Consider the following 27,423-nt stretch of genomic DNA (forward strand, 5'->3'; position numbering starts at 1 on the left):
CATGGAGTCCAATTATATTCTGGTCAACTACTCCTGAACATGAGGCCTGTCCTGGAGTGTTTGATATGCCCAGTGTCACTCTACTGGAGAAAACTGATTTTCTCTCTCCCAGCAAGTATAAGTACAAGCTCAGTTGTTAACCTTCACCCTGTTGGCTAGGTTTCCATTCATTCATTCATTTTTAAACTATAATAAAACAAAAACTATTGCCGGGCGGTGGTGGCACACGCCTTTAATCCCAGCACACAGGAGGCAGAGGCAGGCAGAGGCCAGCCTGGGCTACAGAGTGAGTTCCAGGAAAGGTGCCAAAGCCACACAGAGAAACCCTGTCTCAAAAACAAAAACAAAAACAAACAAAAAAAAAACCTATCACATCAAAGTCAGGCAAGACAAACCAACAGAAACCAACAGAAGGAAAGGAGCTCTTGGGGTGGAATATGCACACACGCTCCTCCTGTAGAGCAGTGTCTACAACTGATCTGACTCTTGCTTACTTTTTTTTTTATTTTACAATACTATTTAGTTCCACATAACAGCCACAGATTCCCTTGTTCTCTCCCTTCCTGCCCCCCTCCCCCTCCCCCAGCCCACCCCCCATTCCCACCTCCTCCAGATCAAGGTCTCCCCCGAGGACTGGGATCGACCCCAGACTCAGTCCAGGCAGGTCCAGTCCCCTCCCCCCAGACTGAGCCAAGCCTCCCTGCATAAGTCCCAGGTTCCAAACAGCTAACTCATGCAACGAGCCCAGGACCTGGCACCACTGCCTAGATGCCTCCCAAACAGATCAAGCCAAACGACTGTCTCATCTATTCAGAGGGCCTGAACCAGTTGGGGGCCCCTCAGCCCTTGGTTCATAGTTCATGTGTTTCCATTCATTTGGTTATTTGTCCCCGTGCTTTATCCAACCTTGGCTTCAACAATTCTCGCTCATATAAACCCTCCTCTTTCTCACTGAGAAAAGGAAGAGACAAAGAGCTAAAGAGGCCCACAGAGATCCACAAAGATACCCCCACAAAAGACTGTTGGCAATGGCCGAGAGACAGCCAGGACTGACCTACTCTGGTGATGGGATGGCCAAACACCCTAATAGTTGTGCCATAAGCCCCATCCAGGGACTGAGGAATCTGGATGCAGAGATCCATGGCTGGGCCCCGGGTGGAGCGTTGGGAGTCCTGCTTACTTCTTGACCGCTGTTCCCATCACCCCTCTCAAGAACTTTTCCCAGTACCTAGGAAGACTAGCAAAGTACAAATAGCTACCCAGGCACATAACTTTGCAGAACGTTTTCTTCATCCAGCACAACATCCCTTGTCTTCTATCTTCATTTGTGAACCCCCCACATTTCAAAGTTTACCCCAACCTTTGATTTTCCCAAGGCTGTCCTCTGATCCCCCTCCAGATCATGAGCATCCTCAGTGGCATTCAATAACGTAGCCTCAGCACTTCGCATAAACTACTTAGTGATTCAGAACACTGCTCCCTCCCAAAATTCTAATCAGTCACAGGAAGAGAAAGCAAAACACAAAGGCTAGCAGCAGGGGTTCCTTTTCTGCAGCTCACCAACACCACATCCCCTTAGTCCCCATCATCCTTTGAACAATACAGGTAATACCTACCTCGCAGGACTTCCGCAAGGAGTATGACATAAGAAATGCAAACTGCTAAGCACAATGCCTGGAACAACAGCAGTAACACATGCATGACACCGCTTTTGAGTTAACCATACCTGAAACCCTTCAGACAAAGCAATGCAGCAAGTTAGGCTCCTTGCCAGAGGTAAGCACCGAAGTCAAGGATTAGAGCCAGGCTTTCCACACGACTCCCAAGTCCTCCCTCCTCCTCACGGTATTTCCTGGGTCTCCTTACCACTGGGCCTGGACTGTAAGGCACAGCGAGGGCCATGGCTTTGAACCAGTCCCCCACTTCTGCTCACAGGTACCAGGTAACACAACTGTGAAGAGAGAACTACCCTACCCAATGCACAAACCAGTCTTACACATGGCTTTGTGGCTTGAAAAATAAAACTTGAGAAAATAGCTTTTTAATGACTACATTATAACTCTCCTTTTCCTTCTAATTTAGGCCAGAGTTATTTTTCCCTCTTTAGTAATGAATCAAATAATTCATGAGTAAACTGGGGATTCTGCCTAGACTCAGAGTTGGCTAGTAATATACAAAAAGTATATGCGGTTAAGTTTTTAAAAATGAACTCCTTATATCAAGTATCTCATTACACTACTTTCAGTACCTTTGCTATCCACCAAAAAAGAAAAAAACTAACATAAAACACATGAAGAATTATCATTTTCAACATTCACTTACAACATGTAAATATAAATGTTGCTTTTGCTCCCTGCAAAAGCAATTCATCACCATATAAGTCAACATTTTCCTTATGGTCCTGCTGTATCTCATTACAAAAAAAAAAACTTATTTTAATTTATAGTGATTTTCTTCTGTAAAGTAATATTCATGCCAATATAACTTCTAGGTACTTATAACATTGTATTGTAGGCAGTGAACAAGGAAAAAAGAAAGCATCACTTCACAACTTGGACAAATATTAAAAACTTCTGACTGGAAACTCAACAGACTATGGATTCTGCTTCTTAACAGGGTGTTTTTTATTTCTTTTCACCACTTTAGTCTGGAGTAGTCAAATACTCAGATAGAAAAAAAAGCAAACTGAAAAAAAACAGCGTTCTTCATTTAAAGATCCTCTTGGTAACTGATGGAGTAAACTGAAGAGAAGCCTACCCAGAAGACAGCCCACTTCCCACATTCTGTCTGCAAACAGCCTGCAGCAGGATGGCCCATTCCTTGGCCATGGGACTTCTCTCTCCTCCCTCCCCTGTCCCCTCTTCCTCACTCTCACCACTCTCACCCTCTCCTCCCTCTCCCTCTCCTCCCCCACCCTACTATAGTTGGTAGGAGGTAGACAAAGGTACCTGACCTATGTTTGATCCTCCACAGGCCCACAGTGGCTGCTATGATTAAAAGTTTGGACTGATGGTAATATTCCCCCAGACACTTGTTATAGAGAAAAGGGACAAGAAATTCATCTACATGTGAAACTGATAATGAAGGTGTGGCTGTGAAAGTAAGGCAACATGGCAGCAATACATGCAACTCAACTCCTGGTCTAGAAGCCAGCTGGCACAGATTCCAGCATCCAGCCAAGGACAGGCAGAGCCAGGAGGAAAGGGTGCTTCCTAGGGAAGACACATTTTCTGAGAGTTCCCATCTGAAGCATTACTAACAAACCTTTTTTACTGAGAGAGCCTTAGGTCTTTGCAATAGAAACAATGCTTGCTTTGGCAGCACATATACTAAAATTGGAACAATACAGAGAAGATTAACATGGCCCCAAGCAATAGAAATACAATGACATCTGACATATTATTTAGTGGATAATTACTACAGTTATTTAGGACTGAAATAAAAAAAATACTACTTCACAGGAATGCAGAAAACAAACAAAAATGGTTTTTTATACTGCTTACATATAAAAGGTGAATAAAATTTAGGGATATAGTCACAAAAATATTCATTTGTCTTAAGCCAGTTGATATAACATGAAGCTAAAGTTCTTATGAAATATATAAAGCATGTTTGTTACCATGTTGCACAATAAACTACCATGAAATTGGCCTCTTAAACAAATCCACTTAAGAAACATTTTTACCTCAAGAAGTCTGTCTCTCTCAATCCATCTCTGTCTCTCTCTGTCTCTCCATCTCTCTCTGTCTCTATCTCTCTCTGTGTCTGTTTGTCTTTCTCTCCTCTCTGTCTTTCTCTCTGTCTCAGTCTATGTCTGTCTGTCTCTGTCTGTCTGTCTCTGTCTGTCTCTGTCTCTGTCTCTGTCTCTCTCTCTCTTGCTCTCTTGCTCGCTCACTCTCTCATGCAAGCACACACACACTTCAGTCTCTCCCACAGATAAAATATTCAGGTATCAGTTGGGCTGAGACATATCTAGAAGCTGACCAGAGAAGATCACCCTCCCAGATTCCTTAGCTTGTTGACTAACCTCCTTGCCTTGTTGCATAAACAGTCTCATCTGTGGAGTTTGCCCATCTTGAAAGATGAGCAGACTGCAGCTGTTTGCATCTTCTAAAACATAGAGATATGCAGAGTGCAGTAAAAAAATAAAAGATAATGACCTATAACTTTGTTATCTAACCTTTGGCATTGCCTAAAAGCAAGTCCTAATCACTACCAGCCTTCAAGAGAAAGAGATCATTCCAATGATGGGTGTTTGAGGAACATCCAGGCACATCACTGCAAGCCACACTTGCTTTTGTGTTGCAAAATAAGCTATCCAAAATCCTTCTGGCTTAGAAATTTCGTTGTAAATGTTTCTTGAGAGGAATATTAATTAAAAACAAAGTCACACATAAATATATTCACTGGCCAAACTAAAATATATTACTGAACTACATCATTATATCAACATTTAAAAAGGTAATAAAATAAAGGAAGAAAATTTCCATCATCATAAGACAAATTGATTTACATTTTCTGCAACCTCTTCTACAAATCTAGAAAAACATGATAAAAATATTGACAGACATATAGATATATAAACAGACACATGAATATATTGATGTGGGCAGACAAATTCATTGGTGGCTGACAACACAGGAAGGCAGGAAGATCCTCTCCCAGCATAGCTCCAGTGTTAGAATTTCAGTGTCTGTTGCCACCACAGATAAGATACCACCTTCCTACTAACATTCAATCTGCTGTTTATCATTGTCATAAATATTTCCTGGGATTGTTTTCAAAAGTGTGAATTACAAGTCAACGCATATAATTTATCTGCTTCTTAAAAAGCATTGTTACACAGTTTTTCAAAAGTAGATTGCCTACTTTTAGGCTAGGTTTTATGCAAAGGTAAGTTACAAGATTATAGCTATTGTAAAAATACAGTAAGGCAAAAATATTCTCTGTGTTGTTAGACTTTGGTATAAAATGTGTTATAATCAATAGAAATTTTGTTCTTTAATTATTTTCTAATAATGTTTTAATTTTCAATTCATTGATACTCACTGTGCAGCAGTATAGGCTATGTGTTATCACCACTGTGACCAAATTCTGGACAGAACAGCTAAAATGATAGAAGAATTTACAGCCTCAACAGCCTCAATTGGTGTCTGTCAGCTCTACAGGTTCTGGACTGCAGGGAAAGGCCAGATGTGAAATTGGTCACCTTATGCATGCAGAAAGCAGAAAAAATGACAGCTTTTTCCCTTCTCCTTGTCAGTCCACCCAGGCCCCAGCCTATGGGATGACACTGCCCACATTCAGGTAGGTCTCCCTCCCCTTAGCTAATTGTCCCTGGAAGTGCCCTCAAAGACACACCCAATGGTCTGAATTACTAGGTCCCTAGCAGTTCTAAATCAAAATAAGTAGATAATGAAGATTAACCATGACAGATTAAAACCAAAGGAATGATTTTATCTATCATTTTTGAAAGATATAGAGGACAAAGGTACTTTATGATTCAATACCTCAATTTTGTTAAGACCATAGGTTCTCGTTCCATTAAGGAATTAAAGATTAGTTACCAAACTTCAAAAAAGTCAAATTTAATTTAATTTACTTTTATGTGAAATAAAGACATTTTTGCTGTTTATATTCCAATCATTACTCTTTATTAATTTTCATTTTAGGACATGCTTTTGTTATCTAATTACTCTTACTAACAAATCTCTGCAGTCACATTTTCACTGATCACAACTCAACTTCTGTTCCCATCCGCCTTCCAGCTACACTACTGCTTCAACAATGTGAGTTTTTTGAGGGCATGGATTATATCAGACACAGCTCCTAGTCTTTTTTTTCCCATAATAATCACTTAGTAAATGTTTACTAAATTGAACTAAGTAAATAAAAATCTTGGCCTTAAGGAATTTGAAATCATATTCCAAGCTTACTACTTGTAGGTAAGTAATGACCTAAATAAGCATTTCATATGTTCTTTCCTCCCAGGCGCTAGCTACACAATTAATTCTCCAGAAGGTCAAATCTGGACACTAGTTGAAATTCAAGGTTTATAAATGTGCAATTAGGCCAGAAATTTATTCTCCTCTAGTCAGAGATCAGCAGAAGATATCCCTGTGACACCACTGGGGAACTAAGAGACCTAGGAATCATCCCTAAAGTAGGCATGCTGCCTCAGAAGAGTTCACCTAGTCTCATTGGTCTCACAGACACTATCAATTTCACAATCAAAGGCTAGGGGACTCTTAACTCTTAGCCTTTTAAGAAGGGCTGAACAACGATGGCCAGGAGATTTGAGAGCAAAGCAGGATGTCTTCTCCAAATAAAAGGCAGCTTGAGGTTAGTAAAGTGCTGGCCTCTCTCTACAAGCATTATTTACATCTACTATGACACAATAACATGGCTTGGACTTTTGGATAAAGTAATAATGAGAAACCTCAGATGTGACTAGGTCCAATAAAACAGTATGACTAATGCACAACAATCTCCATTCCTGCAGCAGAAAATAGCTATAAACCATTTTATTGGCCCAGGTTAGATCTCCACAGGGAAGTAGGTGAAAGCAGTTCTAACCTGCCTACTGTGTCCAGCTGCAGCAAGTGGATCTGGTGAAGTGTCTGGAAACTACCAGAAGTGATTCCCTTCATGTATTCCAGCCCTTCAACAATAGTTACCTAGAGCACCAGAGGACGGGATATATGATTGGCAGTAAAGCTTAGTAGTTGAGAACTTTGAAAAAAAGCACAAGTTTCAGTTAAAGTCAGTAGAAACCATGACAACAGCTTACAATTGTCTCTCTAGCATGCACCAACACCAAGGAGCAGCCCAAGGGAAGAGCTGTGGCAGAAGCTGGAGCCAAAGGGCTTTATACAAATTTGTGAGGGCAGAGCAAAGCGGCTGAACTGAGACACTTAGAGGCAGATGCAAGTCCCTTCAAGTCCCTGAGGTTAGTGGGGGCCTATAGCAATAGCTACCACCTTCCCCTCCCCAACACAAAACTGCCAAGCCAGACAGAGCATAGAGAAGGGAACTGCCAACTATATCCCCAACTCAGCACAAGTATGCCAAAAAATTTTTCCAAAAAAGTGCTGCTCTGAACCTTATTGAAACGATACCTTATTAAGACAAGACCTTGCTGAAAAGATATCTCACTGAAATTAGACCTTGCTGAGGCAATACCCCAACTGAGATTCTGCCTACACTAAGTCTACTTTAGTCAGATGTGAAGATGATAATTTCACTGAGGCAATGATCCATCAAAAAGGAATGAAAATTCTAAGCACATATCACCAACACTAGTACACTTAATTTTATAAACAAAACACTACTGGATTTAGACACAGGTTAACCCCAACAGAATAATAATATTTCAATACTGTATTCTTGCCAATATACAGACATTCCCAGTAAAAAAACAAATAATCAAGGGAAACATTTGAGTTAAATGATATTATAGATCAAATGAACCTAACAGACATCTACAGCACATTCCAAAAAAAACCACTGCAGAATAAACTATTATTCTGAGCAGGCAATGGAAGAAGATTCTATAGAACAAGTAGTATGAAAGGACACAAAATAAGAAAAAAATACAGTAAAATTGAAATAATTTCTTGTATTCTATTTGACCAAAATGGAATAAAGATAGTAATAAACATCAATATAGTCTGTGGAATACACACAAACCAGTCAAGACTGAACATCACACAGTTGAGCATGAATTGGCTACCAAAAAATAATAAAGAAATCTTAAAAATGCTTAGAATTGAAAGAAAATAAAAATACAACAGGCCAAAATGTAGAGACTATAAGAAAAACAACACTAAGACATAAATTGATAACAGTATTGAAAATTAGAGCATTTTCAAATAAATTAATTAATGGTGTAACAAATGAAGTCCAAAGTCAGAAGAAGGAAATAAGTGATCAATATCAAGGCAGAAATTAATGAAATAGAAATAAAAAGGACGAATAAAACCACAATTGATGAAACACAGTTGTTTCCTTGACAAGATAAACACAATTAACAAACCCGTTAGCCAAAGAAAGAGGAGATCCAAATTAACAAAACTGAAGGTGGAAAATGATATATCATAGCACATATTGATGAAATTCAGGAATCATTAGGACATACAATAAAAACTTACATTGCACTAAATTGGACAATCTTTAAGAAGGGTAAATTCATAGACTCATAAACCTACCAAAATTAGATAAGGATTTTAAAACACAACTTAAACAAATACATAAACTGTAACAAGACTACAGTAGTAATAAAAATAAAATCTACCAACTTTTAAAAAAGAAAAAAAGAAAGGCTAAGTCTATATGAAGTCCTGGAAAGTCTGCAAGATCTTGCAAGAAGAACATTAATATTTCAAAAGCTATTCCAGGGTTTGTAGAAATGATTAGTGCTTAAGCACATTTTTCACACATGCAGAAGACCTGGGTTCAATTCATCCATATTATGGCTCACATCAGTAACTCAAGGAGATGGGACAACTTATTCTGGCCTCTGTGGGCATCAGGCATGCATGTGGTACACAGACTTAGATACAGATAAAATACCCATGTACATGAATAAAATAAAATAGAAATAGTCCATTAAAATAAAAAAATATTATCAAACTCCTTTAATGAAGTAAATATTACCCTGGAACTAAAGCCAGATAGACACAAGACAAGAAAATTGAAGACCAATCTCCCCAATGAACACAGATTAAAATATTTTCAATAAAATATTTGCAAATTAACACAAGAAAATACCAAGAGATCATGTGCCACAATGAAGTATGTTTTGTTTCATAAATGTAAGGATGCTTCAATATTAACAAGTCAATAAATGCAACACATCTCTTCATGATAAAGATCCTGAAGAAACTTGGAATAGATAGAAAATACCTCAACATAATAAAGGCTACAGATTATGTTTCAGTGTCTTTTCCTGTTGCTATGATAAAATACTCTGGAAAAAACTGAAGAGAGAAAGTGTTTATTTAGCTCACAGTTCCATGCTATAGTCCATATTGCAGAGGAAGTCATAGCAGAAGTTTGAGGAAACTAATCACTTTGTATTCACAGTAAAGAAACAGAAGTAACAGTCAAGTTTCACTGCCTAGGAAATTATACCACTCACAAAGGCAGGGCTTCCTTTAATTAATATAATCAAGATAATCCTCCACAGATATACCCAGAAGCCTATATGCCAGATCATTCTAAATTCTGTTAAGGTAACAATCAATATTAACCATCACATGATAACTCTACAAGCAACTTTTTTTTAGATGAAGAAAAACTCAAAGTATTTCTACTGAAATCAGGCACAAGACAATGGTGTTGACTGTCGACTTTTATTCAATATAGTGCTGCAGATCTTAATTAGAATTTAAAACCTTCTGCATAGAAAAGGAAACAACTAACAAAAGAGATGGTCTTTTAAAAAATGGGAGAATTTTTTGCTAATCTTCACTACCTATGCATCTGAAGGAGCCATAACATCTAAAAAATGCAAAAAAATAAAACAAACACCAAAAAAATCAACATCTGACGCAATAACTGGGCTAGTGAAATGAGCAGGTTAGTTCAATAACATAGCTATTATAAATAATTCTGGAACAAATGTTGATTTTTTTCAACTATCTCTATGATATATTGATTTGAAGTCCTTCAAGCAAAAACTCAGGCAAATGAAATGGCTGAAATGAACAAATATGTGGTACAAACAGCCAATAAACATATTAAAAACTGTCAATATCTTCAGTCATCAGAAAAAGGCAGATGACATTCTATTTCATTCCAGTCAGAATGGCAGTCATCAAGAAAACAAAGAACAAATAGTGACTGCTATGCAGACAAAAGGCAATACTCATGCACTCCTGGTAGGAACATAAATCATCCACCTACTGTGGAAATCAGTATGATGTTTCTCAGTATACCTTCCCTATAACCCAGCATTACCTAAACACTAATCACAACAGTTAAGTTATAAAACCAACCAAGGTGTCCATCACCTAGAGAAACAGATAAAGAAAATGGGGTTTGCATTCACAGTGTAATTAGTTAACTACAAACAATAATGAAGCCACATTGTCTGCAGTAAAATGAATAAAAGTGGACATAATCATATTAAGCAAGTTAAGTCAGTTTCAAAAAGTCTTATTTGTAGCCAGGAGGTGGTAGCACACATCTTTAATCCTAGCACTTGGGAGGCACAGGCGAGTGGATCTCTGTGTAGCTGGAGTTTTCTCCATATCCCACCCAGACCTGCAGCCACTCAGACCCAAATAAACACACAAAGGCTTATATTAATTAAAACTGTAGCCGGGCGGTGGTGGCGCACGCCTTTAATCCCAGCACTCGGGAGGCAGAGCCAGGCGGATCTCTGTGAGTTCGAGGCCAGCCTGGACTACCAAGTGAGCTCCAGAAAAGGCGCAAAGCTACACAGAGAAACCCTGTCTCGAAAAACCAAAAAAAAATAAATAAATAAAACTGTATGGCCTAATAGTGCAGGCTTCTTGCTAGCTAGATCTTACACTTAAATTTACCCATAATTCTTATTTATGTTTAGCCACATGGCTTGGAACCTTTTCCCAATTTTGCCTTCACATCTTGCTTCCTCTGTGTCTGGCTGGCGACTCCTGACTCAGCCTTCCTGTTCCCTGACTTCTCCTCTCTTTGTCCCGCCTATACTTCCTGCCTGGCTACTGGCCAATCAGCACTTTATTTATTAACCAATCAGAGAAACACATTCACAGCATACAGAGCAATATCCATAGCATCTCTGTGAGTTCAAGGCCAGCCTGGTATCTAGAGTGAGTTCCAGGACAGCTAGAGCTGTTAGACAGAGAAACTCTGTCCAAAAATAAATAAAAAGTCTCATTTGTATGACCTAGACTCTATGTTAGATGGGCAAAATTAAAACTCACTAAAATTCATATTGAATCACAAAACATCCCAACTTGCCAAAGAAATCCTTAAGAAGAACTGATGACAATGAGGCCTTACCATGTGTGATCTCAAACTATACTTCAGAGCCATAGGTTGTTTCCTGCTTCTGTTTTGTTTTTATAAGTAAAACTGGAATACCACTAGTACAAATCAGAAGTACAGACCAGTGAAATATAGAGGAATCAGAAATAAGCACAGTCACCAATGGTCCTACTTCAGTTTCTATTGTGATGAAACATTCTGACCAAACATAAGGTAAGAAAGAAAGGATGTATTTGGTTTATACGCTACAGTCCATTGTTGAGGAAAGCCAGGGCAGAAGAACCTGGAGACAGGAACTGAAGCGGAGACCACAGACTAAATCTGCTCACTGGCTTGTTTCCTCTGGCTTTCTCAGATACTTCTTTGAAAACAAATATATCCCAAGCCCACCTGCCTAGGAATGGCACCACCTGCAGTGGGCCAGGCCCTCCTACATCAGTAACTGAGAAGGAATACCCTCACAGGCATGCCTGCTGGCCAGTCGAATTAAGGCAATTCCAGGGTTGGGATTTTCTCCTACCAAGTCACTATTGACTTTCGTCAAGCTGACAAAAACTAACCAGCACACTAATTTTTCAACACAGAGTCAAAAACATACATTTGGAAAATAAAACAACCTTTTCAATAAATAGTGTGTAGAAACTAGATATATGACTATACTAGAATGAAACTAGATCAATATTTCTCACCCTGAAGAAAATCAATTCAAAATGGATCAAAGACCTAATATAAGACTTGAAACTTTGAAACTGCTAAAGAAAACACAGTACACAGAAAATGAGCTCTCTCATTCACAGACAATGTAATGCTTTAAATTGCTAAATCTATCAACTTCAATTCCTTTTGCACTGAATTTAATGTACACCCTTCTACAAATATTATATAAGTGATTTTCCATATTTTAAGACCTATTAAGTTTTTTAATATGTAAATCTTTAATACATCTGGAGTTAGTTCTAGTGGATGAGGTGAGTTAGAAATTTGACTTTTCCAAATGAAGTAGAGGGAAAGCCTGAAACAGCTGGGAGAATCTCCAGGAAGAAGGCCAGACATAGACAAGCAATATTCTTGAGGGGAAACCATAAGAAAAAGAATCCTGCTATGGAAAGCTGGACTGGGGAGCAGCAGCTTCTCTGCAGACAGACTGTAAAACAAGCTGAGGGGAGTTTCCTCTACTTGCCTTGCTATGTCTCTAACTTCTTCCAAATGGCTGAGTCACTAATATAAATGTACACTACTTAGTTCTTCAATGTTAAACTGTAAGGAAGGACTATTACGTAATAAAGGAGAATGCTGACAGAACTCAAAAAACACCTAACCATGCTTTGTGTTTTTATGAGGTAAATACCAAATTAGAAGAATCCCCTATTACCTAAAAATGAATAAACATGAAAAGATAAAACAAGTTTCATTAAGACATTATATCCTACAAAAGAAAATACATTAAACATGTATGGATATCATATAGCAGAATAATAAGTGAATTTGAGAATGTATCCATTTATGCTTTCACAGAAATTAAACACTAAAATCTCTACAATGAGAAAGCAAATGTAAGCTAGAGAAAAATCAGCAATTTCATTAAAAGAAAGAATAAGGAACAAACACCTCAACGGAATCTAAAATAACACTAGAGTCTGTGTAGTTCAAACTCTGCAGTGCAGAGAATAATAGTGTCACGTGCACTACAAAAACGTACCCAGGTAAAACTAGAAAAGAAAGGACAAGAATGTCAGCATGTCCCTCCACCAAAGAATAAAAACAGTGGAAAATACCTGCTGAAAATTCAAACTACAAATAACATGTTAGAGGAAGAAATCTACATAAACAGGATAAAACATCTGAAATTACATTAGAGACTTTCCCCAAGAGTATGGTTGCAGTTGCTATTATTACTGCACTTCATTACATTCATCATAAAAAGATAAAAAGAGTGGAAATCAGCTAGTTCTGCAATGTGTACTAAGTGCTAGAAAAATGAGAATCTCTTAAACAATGTATTTTGGCCACTAAGAAATTCAAGTTTGTACTCAAATATTGTCTTTCCTAACAAGCTAAGTTCAAGTTAAAGTCCATCAAAGTTAAGTAGTCTGTGTCGAAGTCAGACTTGGTGGGAAATAAGTCAAAAGTGGGGGGGGGGGAGGCTTCTGATGGGATTATCATGAGGTTACTGGCTGGAGTGACCTGTTTTGTTGGACAGGAAAACCACAAAAAGAACTATAGGATATGCAACCTGCATGGTTCCCTGTACTTCTACCTGTGAATGAGAAATTACTTACACATTTGCCATTACTATGACCCAAGCACAGGAAAGACACATGAGTACTGAGACGGATAGCAAAAGTGGGTGAAACTTGAATAAAGGGGCAGGAAGAAGGCCCTGATCCTCTTTGGGCCAATATGATCAATAAATAGCCTCTTCTGCACTTTCCCAGTACATGGTTCATTAGTTATGTCAATAGAGTAGTAAGAAGTGTGAGGAGATATTTGGCCTGTCTATATTCATTTAGATTATTCAGAAATTTAGTATCATAAACAAAAGTAATGAGCTAAGTAAAAATACAAATGTGTTGGCCAAAAACTTGATCTAATATAGGAAGACATTAATTAAATCTAAGCAAATCTGTATGATTATTTTTCAAAAATATGGAAATATCCCTCCACAAATTTTAAAGGCAGGTTGGTGTAGATTATAGATTACTCCTATTCATTGTATCACAGATAGAACAAATCATCTAGTTTTTCATTAGGGAAAGAATATTTCTCAAGAATTCTATATGCAGATTTTCTTGTACTTGATCAGACAACATAAAGGTAACATCAAATTATGTAAGGTAGATAAAAACATATCACTCATGCATCCAGAATACACCCTCAACATGTACCTAAAGAACTCTGTATCCTACTTCAGAGATGTTAGATACAACTTTATTCACAATGGGATCAGCCAAGCATCCATCAACTGATGAATGGATAGTGAAAATGTGGAATTTTCACATATACACAATGGAATTTTATGCAACTGTAAAGAAAAATAAAGCTTACTAAATTTTCAAGTTATTTGTAAGTATAACTTGGGTAAAACTGGAAAAAAAATTATACTGTGTGAAGTAACCACATCAAAAAAGGTAAGTGCCTCATACTGTCTCTTATATGTGGATCCTAGCCTCGGAACTTTAGTTTTATAAGTTTGTCTTGGAACACCTGTGGAAGCCAGGAAACTACAAGGAGACACAGGGACAGAATAGTAAAACACAGGTAAAAGGAAAATAAAGAGAGAGTATACTGTGGGGAAAAGGCTTATGTAGGAAGAGAGTTGGGGGGATTGGGGAGATAAAGATGTATAGGAGAGGATTAACTAAAATGTAGATTGCAAGACAATCACATTTGGAGGCATACTGTGTAAGCCAATTAAATATGTGTTTTAAAAGTATTAGAAGGGAAATATCCTACACTGTTGGATAATTAAGCAAAAACCTCAGTGTCAGGTGTGAGATACCTCCTTATGAGTTGTTGGTCAAGGAAACCCCCAAGGCTCCCAAAAGATTCAGGTGCTTGCATTTCTTCTTGGTTCCCTGCCAGAAATAATGGAAAAGACGCCATTGTTGAAGACACCATACACCTTCACAGCATGATACAGAGAAATCAATTTGGAATTGAGCTAGAAGTTTCCTCCCTGCTGGCTAGCTTTCATAGCATGAGAAAATGCTGTGCAGGCTGCTGGGAGAGGAAAAGAATCAACAGTCCAAACCAGCTGTGAACCCTATAAACAGCAATCAACCCGCCAGACAAGATGTGCTTATATTTGCAGTTTGACTGTTATGGAGATAACCAACTGGCCTCTGATTAAATTTGAGGCCCATTCCATAGAAAAGAATTCAGGTCTGGTATGTACACTGAGTCAAAAATCACTTGACTGGGGAGGACTTAGGCCCTAAAGGGAACTTCCTATTGTTGTACAACTAAATTGACATGCTCCAAACTACCTTGCAAATATTTATTTTTATAGTCACAAACAAATACTATTTGCTGTATTAAGCACAGAAGCTTCTCTTTACAATGAAGGATGATGAATGCAGAGGCTCATAGTTGATCCATGCCCTGGGAATAAGAGTTGAATACTACACCCTAAACAGGACTGTATTTTACCACCCCCTATAAGCCTCAGGGATATTATGGAAGAGGAAAGGGAAAGAATGAGAGCGCCAGAAGATGATGGAGAGAAAGGCTGCTAAATGCTAGCTTCTAGACTAAATGGCCATGGCAATTATGATCCTTCATCAGTTGAAGTTTTGTTGGTCGTGTATAAGACTGGGCCTGTCATTGGTGAATAATAGACCAGAGGGAAATTGCAGTGCTCTACTCCTCCCTGCTGAACTATTAGTTGAACTGAGTCTTCATGGTGAGCCAATGAGACTCTGGAAGACAGTTTCATGACCATCCTCACACAAGAAGCCCCTCATTAAGCACAGTGGGTCACAAAACAGTAAGATGTGAACATGGGAAAGGGACCTGGGTAGGGGCTGAGAGCAGTAAGAGGGAGATAAGGGAGGGTGGGGTGAAAGTGAAAAGATTGCATAATGTATATATATGTTAATTTGTCAAATAACAAATTTAATTTTAGAAGAAGGTAAAGCATATGTATATACTCTAAATCACTAAGAACAAACTATACACCACAAATTTTAAAAGAAAACAGAGAAAAAATTTAAATCATTTTAAAATGTTTCTATACTATGTATTTTGATCATATTCTTTGCCCTCTGCCAAGTCATCCCAGATCCCAACTTTATGCACTCGCTCTCTCTTTCTCTCTTTATCACACACAGAAAGAAAGAAATGAAAGAGGGAGGGAGGGAGGGAGGGAGGGAGGGAGGGAGGGAGGGAGGGAGGGAGGAAGGAAGGAAGGAAGGAAGGAAGGAAGGAAGGAAGGAAGGAAGGAAGGAAGGAAGGAAGGAAGGAAGGAAAGCAAAAATCAAAAAGACAAAAAATACTAAATCATTTAAAAAAATGGAGGTAGGGCACAGAAAAATGGGGAGCCTGTTTTGTGTTGTTCAACTACTCCTAAGAATGAAGCCTGCCTTGGAGAGGGATTGATACACTCCATGGCATTTCACTGAAGAAAACTCTTTTTTCCTGTGCCAGCAGGTTGATTGCAAACTGTTTCTCCGTTGGGGTGGGACTTCGTGGTCATTTTCATTCTCAGTCCTGGGATTTTGTCTGACTTTAAGTTGCACAGGTTTTGTTGTCACGGTCTCTGTGAGTTTATATGTGCATAAGCCCTGTTGTATCTGGAAGACTCTCTTTCCTAGAAGTCAATCACCATTCCTGGCTCTTACAACATTTTTGCTTTCTCTTCCACATAAATATCTTACGCCTTGAGGGAAGGGGTTTGATAATGACATCCCATTTAGGGCTGTGTGTGCAAAAGCCTCTCACTCTCTGCACACTGTCTGTTTGTGGGTCTCTGTGTCAATTACCATCTACTGTAAGAAGAAGCTTCTCTAATGAGGGCTGAATGATGCCCTCATCTGTAGATACAGCAATATGTCATTAGGAGTCATTTTTATTGTTCTGTTCCTTTAGCAGAATAATAGTCATGTTTTCCCGTAACTCCATGACTTATGTAGTCTCACATTTCTGGCCTCAACAGTATAAGCTGTTGGTTTCTTCTCATAGAGTAGATCTTAAATCCAATTTTTAAAAAGTGTTGGGTTACTCCCATAACCTTTACACCACTGTTGTACTAATATATCTTGTAGGCAGGCCACTGCTTTAGGTTTCAGAGTTTGTAGCTGGGTAAGATTGAAGACTAATTTTCTCCAGTGGTAGTATAGGTAGTAACTTCCAGTTCTGTGAATGCTAGTCAATAGAGCTGAAGCTTCTAGTAAAGCCACTATGGAATCAGTGTGTGTTTCCTCAAAAAATATATCTACTGCAAAATCCAGCTATACCACTGTAAGGCATATAACCAAAAACTCTACATATTACAGAGAGGCACTTGTTCATCCATGTCCATTGATGCTCTATTCATAATAACCAGAAACTGAAAAGAACCTAGATGTCTATCAACTGATGAATGGATAACGAAAATGTGCTACATTTATAAGATGGACTATTATCCAGCTGTTAAGAAACATGAAATTTGAAGGTAAATTGGTGGAATTATAAGCAATCATCCTAATGAAGTGACTCAGACCCCAAAAGACAAATACTGAGTATTTTTTTTATGTGTGAATGTTAGCTTTTAATATTTAGATATGTGTGCTTCATTTGGAATATCCACAGAGGTTAGATGGCTAAGAAAGGACCAGGAATAGGAAGACAATCATCCAAGGAAGGAGAGATAGAATATAAATAAATAATAAAGAAGAAACTAAAATAGGAAATTTAAATAGGGAGAGGAAAGAGAAGGTACAGCAGATGAGAGAATACGGGGAGAGAAAACTAACACTAAAGGCCTTTTGAAAAGCTATATGGAAAACTACTACTCTAGATGCTTCCTAAATTATGTAAAATAAATTTAAATAATTACCATATAATGGCAGAAACAATGGCCCAACTAAACATCATACGCTAACAAGGAAAACTGCCAGTACCAGGGTGAGTTGCATCTCATTGAGTTATTAGCCAAAAGGGTCCCACAGATCCCCAGCCAAACATTACATGCTATTGTCGAAGCAATTAATTATCCTCAGAGTAAATATTTTTAAAAATTTAAATCATATGTTAATAGTTTAAACATAAATATATTAGTAACATACATATAAATATCCAAAGGGAAAAATCTAAGCAACACTAAGAGGTCTATGGAAATCAAAATTAGGCCAAAAGCTTAAAGTGAATATGGAAATAAGATAAAACTGAGTATGGTGATACAAGTGAGGATCTCAAACTCAAGGGTAACCCAAGTTACTAGAACCTGTCTCAAAGCAAAACAAAACATAAATAATAACAAAACAGCAAAGGCTAATGTAATATTAATATGATTTAGGTACCATCACAGGTATTTTTCACCTAGAAATTCATTGAAAGCCTCAAAATATCCCATTTGTAGATGATAAAAACAAAGGCAGAAGAATAAAAGTAATTTGCTTAAGGATACACAGATAGTAAGGAACAGAACGAGGGTTAAATCCAGGCAGGCTGCCTCCTGAGCTCATGATGATAGCCAGTCTGCTGCCCTCCAGACAAAGATGATAACTGGTCAGCCTGAAGTTTTAATGTCTCTTTGCTGTCTTCCTTTTATCAAGTAAATAAAATAATGTCACAAACACATTTTATATTTCAAGACACACTATTAAACTAGCTTCAAAAGAATATTTTATTTAAAAACTTAATTATGTGTATTTTCTTCTCTCTCTTTCTGTGTGTGTGTGTGTGTGTGTGTGTGTCTGTGTGTCTGTGTGTCTGTGTCTGTGTGTCTGTGTGTCTATGTGTCTATGTGTCTATGTGTATGGATACTATACACATGAATTCAGGTACTCACAGAGGCCACCATATCAGATTCCATTGTGGGTGTAGGGAATTGAACTCAGGTCCTCTGTCAAAGCAATACTCACTCTTAATCATCTCTCTGGGCCATCTCCAGACCCAAAAGAATATTTTAAGCATAGGTGTGGTAACACATGCCTAGATTCCCAGACTTAGAAGAATATAGTAGGATTATAAACTCAAGGCCAGCCTAGGCTACATAACAAGATGCTGTCTCAAGGAAAGAACAGAGTTGCTGAGTTAGGGATGAATGCAGTAGGATTGGGTAAATGAAGAATGATAGTGGGCTTTTTTTTAAATTTTTGAGTTTATCTTTATTTAATTTTTTAAGATTTATTATATATACAGTGTTCTTCCTGCATGTATGCCTCCATACCAGAAGAGGGCACCAGATCACATTACAGATGGCTGTGAGCCACCACGTGGTTGCTGGGAATTGAACTCCGGAACTCTGGAAGAGCAGCCAGTGCTCTTAACCTCTGAGCCATCTCTCCAGCCCCCGATAGTGGGCTTTTTAAAAGGCCCAACTGGGTATAAACCAAAATGATGATGATGATGATGATGATGATGATGATGATGATGATGATGATGATGATAGTTTAACTAAAGCAGTAAGAAACAATGGAACAAAAATATAAACTCCAAAACCATGCGGTGCAATGTTTGTATACTTAAAATAAGTTCAAATCATTGAGGGATTATGAATAATTATAAGTTAAAAAGGGTGAATTATCAATAGAATTTATAAAAAAATATTAACTATGCATATTTAAATCACCACTACAAAAAATAAAAGTAGCCAGGCAGCAGTGGTGCATGCCTTTAATCACAGCACTTGGGAGGCAGAGCCAGTTGGATCAAGGCCAGCCTGGTCTACAGAGGTAGACCCAGAACAGGCACCAAAACTATGTGGAGAAACCCTGTTTCAGGAAAAAAAAAAAAGTTGCTACAACTGACATGATTAATAGAATATGAATATATTCATATTAGACATTGTCAATAAGGAATGCATGTCACTGATATTTACAAAATGAGATAGCTACAGTGAAAGTTGTTCTCAAGTCTAAGAAGTACACTAGGAATATCATTTTCAAAGGAAAAAGATATTTGCTTTCTAGCCCATTCCTCATAATGAATGCTTACAGAAGGGTACACTGATCCAAATGACATGGAAAAGGCCATTGACATAAAAATCTGCTGAGTACCTATTGATAAGTTTTAGGCTTCCTGAAGGCCTCTCCATCGCTATTGCAACAAACCTAATCAGACCAAATCAGAAAAAGCCCAGATTTAATGGGTAAAGCACTCCCAGGCAATTCCCCGGCTTGCAGAGAGGACACAGGGATGGGAGGCCAGAGGAACCATGCATCTGTTTTCTGGGATGCTGCTTATATGCCCTGTGGGAGTACTCTTGAGTCTCTCTGGGGGAGGAGCTGTGTTTGGCAGTTGAGGTGCCTCTTCCACCAGACTCCTTCCAAACATTCCAGATTCTTTGGGTATAGGGATGCCAGGGTACCAGGGGTTGAGATGGAGCTCCCACCCAAACACCTAGACCATGACTAAAGGTAAAACAGAACTGAAGGCATGATAAAGGAATGAATTAGACAGCTCCAGAGTGTCCTGTTTTAAGTCACAATAGTATAAAAGAAATACAAATAAAACACTTTTTTAATCTATGGCACCAATTCTTCTATGAGCAAAGAGAAATAAATTTGGGGTGGACGAGGGACATGATACTCCTAGCCAGACCCTTTAAATACATAAATAGCCTTAAAGGCCCAAATCTGCAAAGGATAGCCAAGCAGAACTGAAGAGGATCTTAGGTTAAGTATCCCAGTGTTGCTTCTTCTTCAAGACAGACTTAGCCCAACACCCACTCATTATTGTTTGTTTGTTTGTTTGTTTGAGGGCATAGTCTTAATCTATGAAGCTTAATATTTCTCTCTTCTTAAGACTTAAACTAGACCACTTTTTAACTAGGCTGTAAATAATGCTGTATCTTATATTAATATATACAGAACTTTCTATTTTAATCAATTTAAATGATAAAATATTTAAAGAATTAAATGTTTACTTACCTTCATACAATATTCTTTCAATTTTTTTCACTTTTGTGTTATCTTAAGAAAAAGAATCTGGAATTGTTCTTATACTGTAGACACTATTTTGTCAGCAGTGGAGACATCACATAATTATGTGAACTGTATGTTTACTGAGTGAAAAACAATGCTCTAAACTCAACAAGAGTTCAACAGCAAACTTTTCCCTGATGGCAATAAGTAAAATGCAAACATTTTGTGTGTGCATTTCATTTCTCATTTTCATTCACATTTTTCCTATTATGGTCTTTTTAAACGTCTTAGAGATCTTAGTTCTTTCTTTTTTAATGTACTTTTAATTATGTAATATAGACATTGTTTCTACATTTGTTTTACATAATGAACCATTTCTCTCCATATGCACTGTTTAAAACTCAGCACAAAACAGTTGAAACTGTGCTTCACTTCCCAATCTAAATAATCACTGTAAAGTTCAGAATTCTCTCTACTGTCATTGAATATGAAGAACCATATGAAGAAACATCTAAGCTAGTATACCTTGAAATAGTATTTATTCTCTTACAACTTCCTAAATAACAAAACCACCCTAGGGCAGGGTTCTGGCATCCTGATCCCCCATCTATATTTTTATAACTAAATTAGAAGTTTCTGAATAAAAGAGATTAGGATAAATTAGCTCATGATTGAGCAAACTCTAATCAGGTTAGCTCTCTAGTTGGCCTAAATAAACCACTTTACCTTCCTAATGGCATCATAATTAAAATCTGCTGTGGCAGCACAATTATAGGAGTTCACAAATTAAAAAGGACATTTCCTGGTTCTTAAAAATGTTAATTTTCTAAAGTATGTCCTATATTAAGTAACATTGATGTATTAAGCAGGAAAATGTGCTTCTTATAAAAATTAAAACATTACATATTCAACTATAAGGCAGGAAACATGTTAACTTAATGGTAATAGGAAAAGATATACTTATTACAGATGATACTTGTTACAAAAAGTGATAAACTGATTTCCATATTCATGCAAGCCATCTCTTACAACACCTAAGTATCCTGTGACTTTAAAGCAGAAGTGGCAAGTCTGTCATCCTGAGGATACGCTCACTGTTAATGTAGCTAGGATTTAAGAAGCTGCTGCCTTGGCCTCATCAGCACGGCCTCGAAAAAGGCCCGGCTATTCTAGCTCCAGCTGCTCTGGGGACTCTGATAGGAAACTCTCATCTCTTATTTCCCAGGGAGCTTTCAGGAAGGTAAAGAAGAGTGCATGTGCATTTTAGGTAAAGAGAGGCCTAAAAATTGAAATTGAACCATATGCATCCACCCAGCACACTAGAGAACCTCACCTCATGTTCAAGCTAAGCCTGGGTAATTCCAGGAAAGTATGAGAATTAAGAAGAAGGGCACTTACTCCCAGCACCGCTGCAGCATTTATCTTTGTAAGCACTGGGAACCTGGCATAGCATGTGGTCCTTCCTATTAAAGAGTCTCTGGTGCCCTAAAAAAATATTTTTTTTCTCAGCAAATAGCTTCTCTGTCAAATGTCCATCAATATTTACTCTGTGCAAACACAGAACAGAACAGGACAACTGCAACTAGAGACAACTTTGAAGGAATATCTTTTCCAGATGGGAGAGATGAAGAATGATTACAGGTTAGTTCTTGTCTGCATACCCACTCCCACACAGGGTATCAAGAACCTTATATAATAAGACCAACGGTGCTTCCCTTCTTAGAACCATAGAGAAGTAACTTCATCAGTAACCTCATCATCTCTAATTCTTCATCCTTCTGATGAGGAAACACAGGTAGAGGGAAACTGAAAACTTACTCCAGGTCATGTGAAAGTAGAAGTGCCTGAGGTCCTGGTAAGGACCAGCCCCTTCTGCTGCACAGGGCAGTCCTCACACATCTAAGAAGACTTTTCCAGTGCAGTTTGCCTTCCCTGCCTCATAGGAGTCATTGTGGTTCCTTTAACAGAACCTGCCCTTATCCCCTTGTCCTAGGATGCTAAAACCTTGGAAGAAACTCCACAGAAGCAGAGGGAAAAGTGGCCTGGAGTCTAAAGCATGATTCTATCAAGAGCAAGCATTTTCCATCAGCCAGCAAGCCATTTAGAAGGAATCCCCAGGAACAGACTTGCAAAAGCAATCTTCAGAGAGATGAAAAGGGCATGTTGTAAACTCCGTCTGTTTGCCAAATAGCCACAGAAAACATAAGAAACATGCTTGCCATCCAACTGTGTCAACAGTTCCACTCTCCTATGAAGAAATGAGCAGCAGTTGCAAAGCATCCGAATGAAGCACATGAAAGCAGAGCATGGCATTGGACAGCCTCAGGCAGAAATTTAAAATTGTAAGTGCTTTGTCCTGTCTGCAGGTCAAAGTGGCTTGCTTGGTTTATGCAAACATTCTTTCTGGATTTTAAAATGGCTCTTCCATTTCCATAGATGTTATGTTTTTGCTCCTTTTCCCCAACACACTTGAAGTTGAAAATACCATTGTTTCTCCTTTACAGGTGCTATCCTCTTGGCCCTTTAGAGCTGCAGACCCTCTAGCAGAACTGGGTGTTCCTGAAAATGGTAGTTCTGTGTTGAGCCCAGTAAGATAAATCAATATGAAGCTCTTGAGGTATGTGGTGCTCAGTTTCATGTGGCATAACAAGTTGTTGCTTATTTTTCATGAAAAAAAAATTCATGAGATGCTCTATTGAGAAAAGATTCTAATATATATTTGTGTCAGAGTAGCATCAAAAGTACGTGTGTTTTTATACAAAACCTACTAAAATTGTAGAAAATTATAGCAGAAAAATCATTGTGTTTATCATGTAGTTTATAGTCACTTAATTCGTAAGTGTAAAAAAATCAAGGGAAAAAAATGTGTGTAAGAGTGAACATAGGATGTGAGGAGCAAGATCATGGTGCATATGTAATGAGCAGTGCAGGTCTCAATACCAGGCTGCTCCTGTGCTCACAATCATGGCTGGGCTGCAACTAGCCAATCAGAAAGTAAGTGAAGTGCAGCAAGTAAATGCCTCTGCCTTCCTCACCAAAATCCATAGGTAGTTCTCACCACCAAGACCACACAGAAATCAAAAGTTGGTGATGTTGACTCTAGAGTTCAGAACTTGAGCTTGGAGATGAACTTCCTCCCACCCCAAAGAAGGTGGATCCTACACAATCAGGATAAAGCAATGACAGGGGACCTTCTGGATAGAGGAAGGAAGGAAGGAAGGAAGGAAGGAAGGAAGGAAGGAAGGAAGGAAGGAAGGAAGGAAGGAAGGAAGGAAGGAAGGAAGGAAGGAAGGAAGGAAAAGAAGGAGGGAGGGGGAGAGGGGATGAAGAAAGACAGCTGGGAGGGGGTTTTATGCATAAGACCTCTAATATAGTCTTAATAGAATGCATATATGGATTCTATCCCAACACATTCAAGCCAAAAGTGACAATGAGCAATAAGAAAAGCAGACATGGTGGCACACGCCTTTAATCCTAGCTCTTGGGAGGCAGAGGCAGGTGAATCTCTGTGAGTGTGAGGCCAGCCTGGGCTACAGAGTGAGTTCCAGGAAAGGCTCCAAAGCTACACAGAGAAAGCCTGTCTCAAAAAAATCAAAAAACCAAAAAAAGAAAAGAAAAGCAGACACAAATCAATACCTAAAGAATATGGCCCCCTCCACTCTCTGAACTGGCTATAGGTCTATTTCTCTACCTTAATCTCAATTTTAGTGTCATTGTAGACTCCCTTCTTAATTAAAACAATTGATTTCCAGGCCACAGGATGTAGAAAGAACCCATGCCTCTCATACACAAAGCTTACATAAACTTCTCTATTCACCTATCTTTAAAATGAAGAGAAAGGACACTAAATAATCTCTAACACTGCCAGCAAGCCAAGAGAGGAGACAGAAGCAGAATCCCCAAATGTCTAAGTGCATAGAACCTAAACCCACCCTCCCTAACTATGTGACCTTAGCATGATATTTAAACTCTACATCCCTTGGTTTCTCTGTTGAAAAAAGGGATAGATAGATAGATAGATAGATAGATAGATAGATAGATAGATAGATAGATAGATAGATAGATAGAATATAAAACATTGAGAGTAGTACCCAACACACACACACACACACACACACACACAAAAACAAACAAACACACACACACACACAGTAAATAATAACTATTACTGTTACAAGTTCTCACTAAACATGTTTTCTGTGAAAGAATTTATAATATTTGAGGGAAAGACAGAGAATAAAGGTCATAGAAAAGAGACACAAGGAAGGAAGGAAAGGAAAATCATTAAGATGAAAAACTTGAAGCACTATGAAGAAGCACTAGAGAAAAAGAATCAGGATTACTGTTAGAAGGCAAGAAGCCTTGACAAGACATGACTATCCAAACAGTTGGGTTAAACTTTTCCTTAGGTTCCCTCTTTGTTCAAGTTCTGTACACTCACCTGTGGTGATATTTTATTTGTGCTGAAATGTGTTAATATTTTATTTGTGCATTAGTAAATAAAGTTTGCCTGGAGATCAGAGGAAATAGCAAGCCATTTTAAGTAAACAAAGAAGCCAGGCAGCAGTAGCATACGCCCTTAATCCTATCACCTAGCAGGCAGGATCTCTGTGTGTTCAAGGCTAAGCGTGGTGACACATGTCTTTAATTCCAGTACCAACCATAGAGGTCTGGTGGTCTGTACAGACAGACCAAAAGTGACAGAGCTGTGTAGAAAGAGAAAGTGGTGTAGCTGGGCTAAAAGAGCCAATGAGAGAACAGAACAGCAAGGCATACAGATGTGGGTAGACAGGAAGTAACTCGCATTTGGAAGCTGAAGAGTTGGTGAGGTAAGGTTGGCTGGTGGCTTTCCCTATTTCCCTGATCTCTCTAAGGCTTTCACTCCTATATTTGGCTCCATGTTTTTTATTTAATAAGACCATTTAGAAATTCATCTATGCTCACCACGTTGCTTTCTGGTCTTGATTTATAGTTCTTGTTATTTCTGATCTTATGTAAACTTCCCTTCTAGGAAGAGGGATTTCCTATTTTAAGTTATTAAACTAGTTTCCAGCTAAAATCAGAACTTGGTCATTGTGAGTCTATTTTCCCTAAGGCTTAATCATTCCTTAGATTAATTGAATGGGCAACTCCCAGACGGCAAAATTGAAAGTGCAAGGCCGGAAAATAATTAGTCCTTAACCCACCTCTCCAGAACTCTTCACTTTAATTGATCATTCTCTGCTTGAACCCAGGAGTATCCTGAGTAAGTTAATAAATCAGTAGCCTCTCACATTCTATTTGGCTTCTTGTCTCCTTTTCCAGTATTTAGTATTTCCACTCTATGGGATTACAGAGCACACAAGGGCCAGAGTCCTTGTCGAATCATCTAGCTCTGTCGTCAACTAGTATATTACAGACCATTCGGTTTTTCATTATCATTACAATAAAATTTAATTGTGTATCTTTTTCTTATTACTCTATTTTTAAATTAAAATACCTATTTTCTCCCTTCTCTTTCCTCCCTCCAATCCATCCTACAACCCATTCCATGCTCTCTCTCTCAATTTCATGGTTTCTATTTTTTTTAGTTGTTCACACACACACACACACACACACACACACACACACGTATACACACATGTACACACATACACACAAATGTATGATTATGTTCCCATTATATGGTGACTTCATTTCAATTCCTTTCACACATGTATTATTTTAGAGAGCTTCTATAGTAGAAGATATCCATATGGCTTTCAAAATGCCTTTAGTGTTATTTGTCCCTCCCTGTATCATCTCCATTACCCTGCCCTCCCATCTCCCTCCCCATTTAATCCCCACATTCCAGTTTCTCCTTTATCTCTTTAAAACATTATAGTCTATTTCATTAGAGGGAATTTAATAGAGAAAATGCCTCCATGAGTTTGGACTAAAAGCAAGACCGTGGGATATTTTCTTGATTAATGATTGATGTGAGAAGGCCAAGTCCATTGTGTGTGGTGCCACCCCTGGCTAATAGTCCTGGGTGCTAAGATATAAGGAGCAAACCAGCAAGCATCATTCCTCCATGGCTTCTGCTTCAATACCTGCCTCCAAGTTCATTCTTTAAATCCCTGCCCTGACTTCTTTTGATAATGTGGAAATGTAAGCACAATAAACCTTTTCCTCCCCAAATTGGTGTTTTAGCACACCAACAGAAACCCTAACTAAGATAAAAGATAAAAAGTGAAAACATTTGGCAACTTCAAAGGGATGAATCGGGCTGCTCTTTGGTGAGTACTTTTCTATCAATCCTATCTAGTTCAAACTTATCCAAGCACAAGTATAAGAAGCTTTTTCCTCCTATATCCTTGTGCCTCCTCTAGGCTACAGATTCATAGCCAATCTCTAGAGAGTGGGTTGAGGTGGGATGAGGGCCCTGAGAGTTGAGCTGGCAATTAGCCATGAAGGAAGTATCACAACAGCAAAAGTTACTAAAATACGTGCAGGTGTGTGTTGAAGTCTTTTTCAAATGCTAATGAGAAGTCTCTGTGAACAAGTTCATAGTTTAAAGAAAGTTAGTGCCAAGCATGGTAATGTAAATTTGTAATCCTAGTACACGAGAGATGGACATAGGAGGAGTCTGAGCCACGTGACCTGGGTTTGCAAGTGTATCTCAGTGGTTTTAGTACTAGTCTCACATGTTCAAGGCTCTGCACTTAATTCTCAGAATTTACTGCAAATAAATTAAGTAAGTAAGTAAGTAAGTAAGTAAGTAAGTAAGTAGAAACAGAGTGGACTGCTTCAACATGATAGAAAAAAAATCTACGAAAAAACCAATAAGCTCCATGGTAAAACACTACATCATTCTTTTCTAAAATCAGTAGTAAAGCAAAAAAGC

At 38.3% G+C, this 27,423-nt stretch overlaps 1 protein-coding gene and 1 pseudogene across 15 annotated transcripts in view; one reads left to right on the forward strand and one right to left on the reverse strand.

Annotated features, from left to right (window-relative positions):
• Sugct (succinyl-CoA:glutarate-CoA transferase) overlaps positions 1-27,423 on the reverse strand; it is a 727,080-nt gene that overhangs the window by 468,589 nt on the left and 231,068 nt on the right. The gene's annotated exons all lie outside the window — the stretch shown is intronic.
• LOC121829877 (U6 spliceosomal RNA) lies at positions 3,310-3,404 on the forward strand (annotated as a pseudogene).

The sequence above is a fragment of the Peromyscus maniculatus genome, chromosome 5 (genome assembly GCF_049852395.1).
Source record: "Peromyscus maniculatus bairdii isolate BWxNUB_F1_BW_parent chromosome 5, HU_Pman_BW_mat_3.1, whole genome shotgun sequence".
Lineage (NCBI taxonomy): Eukaryota > Metazoa > Chordata > Mammalia > Rodentia > Cricetidae > Peromyscus > Peromyscus maniculatus.